Below are 4,922 nucleotides of genomic sequence, written 5' to 3' on the forward strand. Positions count from 1 at the left end.
ATTTAGTAATGTTGTTTAGGCGGATAAGATTTAAAATGAATTGCATAACATATAGTGCATATGAATGTGATTGTTTGTGTGGTCTTTCTTTTCACTTACTGAGCTAGTGAGCTTATCCCACGTGCACACCTCTTTTTGATGATTTTGCAGGTCACCTGCCTGAAGATCAGGAGTCGACCCCACTGTCTAGTTTCCTGTTGAGGATTGGTGGGTCCCTGAGGAGTATGAGCATGGTGCTAATTGCATGTGCGAGGGTTGTGCTACGAGACCACAGTAATGACACCGTATAGGATTTTGCTTTTTGATTTTGATGACCTCCCCTTTTGTGTACTTGATATATAAATTGTTATTCTTTTTGTGTAAATATCATGCCTGCGGGCCCATATATACTTAGCTATATATTACAATTTGCGTATCAAGTATATTGAGGATATTTACAGGTAATTTAAGTCTTCCACTGAACTTTTGAACACTTATCTTAGATGTGGGTATGTTGTGGTGGGGTACTATATCAGATGACCCTGGCAGGTTTGGGTTAATCAGAGTTAACTCGATCACCGGTCCGGTTCTGTGTGAACGGGGTGTGACAAATTAATCCCAATTTGTGTTTACAGTAAGCAATACAGGGTTGGCAGAATTGAATTCTACAGAAAAACAAAGAACTGGTCGGTCATGATCGGCCAACCGTAGTAACCTACTGGTTTGGGTTCCAATAACCAGAATTGTTGTGTAACAGATTAGGTGACCTTTAACCATATTTGGGCATTTTATACATAAGATTTTAATAAAAATAAATAAATCCCATGACAGTAGGATACAATGTTCAGAATTTAATATATTTTTTTAGAACCACAGATATGGCTAGAATACCTTTACATATGTGGGGGTCTACTAGTGGTTCCCTACACATCACCCCACAGTAAAGGAGGTTTGGGAAACCAGAAATGTACAGGGACGAATAATTCTCCTTAAATCGGGAATATGAATATTGTATTTAAACAAGTTGGGGTAGAATGTAGGATTTTCTATGTAATTAATGATTTTGATATCTTGTGAAATAGGAAATATAAGTGGCAGTGCGGAAATCTACTTGAACCAAAGAAATAAATTTTTCGGATTTGAACACCAAGGTGAGTGGGTACCCTGATTCGCTTTATAGAGTGTTTATTAAATTATGCTCTTGTTTGTACCTCATGCATTTGATGCGTGCTTATAGTCATTATTATTGTTGTTGGTACTAATTTGTGGACAGGAAACTGGAATAGGTAAGACAAGTAAGATGGGACACTGATGAGTGCCTAGTATTTATTATGTTAATGTGAATAATGCATAATGACTATGCATTATATAGAAATTATGGGTTAGGTTATCACCACCCGAGTGCTACAACCCCTTGTCAGTAGGGGGATAGGTACTGACTAATCCCAACTCGTGGCTACCTGATCAGCAGTACACTTCCATGGTACGATGTACTGTACCCAGAGACGGATAGTAGCAGGGTACGACATACTATACACTTGACTGCCTGGGGTTACTAACCTACGGGTTAGCTGGGGGACCAAGGTTCTTTCCGGGACTGGCTGACTCTTGCCTGCAACGAGCTTGTATTCCTAAGGCCCAATGTACAAGGTAGGGAATACCACCTATGTTGCAAAGCGCTATACTACTGATTACAGACTTAGTAATGGAATAGGAAGTAGTCTAATGCTAAATGAATCCATGCGCATCATGTAAGGTGTAGAGCATACATTGCATCATTTGTATTGTGTGTGCTTACTTGCCCCCACCCCCTCACTGAGCATGACGAGCTCACCCCCACTATTTACTCCTTCTAGATGTCGGGACCAATATTTTGTTGATTTCCTGCTCTGATCATGAGACAGTGGCCATGGATGACTTGGCCAATCTTTAAGAAAATGAAATCGACCATTGACCCAACTATGAATGTGACGATTGTGCCTATGGAGGCCAGTTCTTTTGAGGAGTAGATAGACTACTAGACTTTTACGTTTTGAGTATATATATGCTTCCGCTGAAGAATACTCTCTGATGGGATGATATGTTTTGTGTAAATATTCTTTTGGGAAATATATATATATATATGTATCTTCATATGGATAACTGTAACATAACATATCACATAGAGACACTGGGAAAATGATGTAATATATTTTGTAGATGGACTGTTTATATCATTATGAACTCTGATTTATAGTTGTGTGTTGTGGTGTTAAGCTTCCCTAAGTTTGAATCCTGGGGAAATAGGCTGGCTGGATGCAGTGAGGTGTCCAGTGCCATGTAAGTAAAATTCCATGTAATTGGGGTTGAGATTAGAGTATACATGCAAGAAATTTCAGAATTGGGTATATAGATGTGTTGTTGCTGAATTTTTTTGGGAAAATTGAGAGTGAATTACATGAATTCTTCTTTATAGTATGTAATTTTTCCCAATTGAGCACAACTGGAGCTGATGCAGGGTGATACCATGGTCCTTGCATCCTAACAGCTTCAGATAAGTGAGATTTCAAAGCGAAAACACCAAGTTGGTAAGATGTATATGTGGGTTCTTGATATTGGAACTCAATTCAGCTCATTTGATAACATGTGCAGTGCCCTTGTGTAATTCCCTTCTTTGAGCATCAATTAAGGCTGCACTATGATTCAAAATAATTTTCCTAAGCTTTTTGTTATACCTGAACCCTAAAACTTCCTATTTAATGTTCAGGTGTGACACCGGAGGACACCAGTACTAGTGAGTACTGGGTTGCATCCGTCTTTTGCCAAGGAAGGAAGGGCGACCCCACTTGCACCTGCTACCCATGCTTAAGTAATTAGAAGGGATTCCGAACCGAAGGGAAAGGTCAGTTGAACCTCACACACACTAGAAACCCTGAAGAAGGCCCCACTTAGACAGAGGAGAGATCTCCATACAAAGTGACCAGTTCAGCCTTCACCGGCTAATGGTCACCGGCGGATGGAACATCCACCAGTGAACACCATACGGTGAGTGCATAGGTCAGTTTTGGGTTATTTCGTCGTGGGACTCGAGACCTCACGATCGTGCACCCCAAACCCATCCACATTGATGGAACAATGTGTTAGGAAGTTGATTAATGTGGCGGGACATCTCGAAGTGGGCCCATTAGTGCTGAATAGCGGAATAACCCGATATTGGGTAAAAGCCCATTAATTCCCCAAACAGTCCTTAATAGGACTTAAGTGGCTATAAATAGGGCTCTTACCATTCATTTCTTCTCCTACCAAAATAGAAAGAAGGAAAGGGAGAAAGAAGAAGAAGAAGAAGAAGAAGAAGAAGAAGAAGAAGAAGAAGAAGGAGAAGGAGAGCAAGGGAGGAAGGAAGGAGGAAGGCTAGGGCTCCATTCTTAAGGTAAGCCCACATGCTCATCTCTCCACACACACACACATAAATCTCTCTCTCTCTCTCTCTCTCTCTCTCTCGCTCCTTCCCATTTCACTCTTTATTGGAAGTAATGGAGACCCAACCAAATCCCACCTAGCCAACCATAAAGACTAGATAATGGGAGGAGGAAATTAGAGTAAGAGACCTACATTGGCAAGGTTATTCACTCAACCTTGGGTCTAAGGACAAATCCTTATAAAACCCCTAACCAAAACGCTAGGAATTTGGAATTTGAGCAAATTCTCTATGACCTAACATCCTAACCTAATCCTAAGTTGGGGAAAATGAAATTAAACCTATGTATGGTGTGTGAGAGTGATTTCATGAGCCATTAATGACCATTCCATGAGCTCAACCTAAGTCTTCCCCAATTTAGCTTAACCTAGACTTGTGTATTGAGGAAATTGGGTGTATCTTGAAATCCTATGTTGATCCAATCACTAATTTCACTAAACCTAAGCTAAGTAAAGTGTATGAGGATGCCCTACATGAAAACCAACCCTAAAATCACAAAACCCAATTTGTAAACTATACCAAAGATGGAGAAGGGAAGAATGGAGTTGAGAAATGACACCCCACTGAAAAATACACATTTTCACCACCATACACAGAGGCCACAGGGCCAATAGGGCTGATCTGGGTAAGAAACCCCCGATTTTAACTTCACCAGCTGATGGTCATCGGCCAGCCGGTGAAGGCAGGGACCATTCACCGGTGAAAATATTATAGGATGTGCATTCCTTTTGGATTTATCCACCGATGAAATCATCGGTGGATGATCATCCACCAGTAACCATCCACCGGTGAAAATATTATAGGATGTGCACCCCTTTTGGATTTTTCCACCGATGAACTCACCGGCGGATGACCATCCACCGGTGAACCATTTTAAAGCTATATTTTTATCCTTTTATTGGGGCACCGGTCCTAGTGTCCCACTCCTCTTTGAATAACCAAATAACCTAAAAACATTATGTATCCTAGGAGTGGAACCGAGAAGTGACGGGGGTACACAACCCGAAACCATCAACTATCTACCTTCATCTAGAACTTGAGGTGAGGAGATTTTGCGTGATTTTATGGAATGCTTGTATCATAATGCATATGTCGATGAGTTTTATCATTTTTCATATTATTAATATATTATTCCGTATGTAAAGTGTTGATGTGGCATGAGAATGTGGATTATGATTGTGCATGTGTGTGTGTGTGATGGAGATGTAGGGTAGCCTGTGGTGGGTGCCTACGGCACTGTATGCCCAGGGTGTGTGTGTGTGTATGTGGAGACTGGGGTGCAAGGTGGCCAACAGTTGGAGTCGGCAGCACTGCATGCTCAGGGTGAGTGTGTGTGTGTGTGCGTGTGACTGGGGTGCAGGGTGGCCAACGGTTGGTGCCGGTGGCACTGCATGCTCAGGGTGTGTGTGTGTGGGTGAGTGTGATTGAATTGTGTTGTGGCATATTAGAATGCATTGGGCTAGGATAACCACCCTGGTGCTACAAC

Source organism: Macadamia integrifolia, unplaced genomic scaffold (assembly GCF_013358625.1).
Source record: "Macadamia integrifolia cultivar HAES 741 unplaced genomic scaffold, SCU_Mint_v3 scaffold2391, whole genome shotgun sequence".
NCBI classification, from domain to species: domain Eukaryota; kingdom Viridiplantae; phylum Streptophyta; class Magnoliopsida; order Proteales; family Proteaceae; genus Macadamia; species Macadamia integrifolia.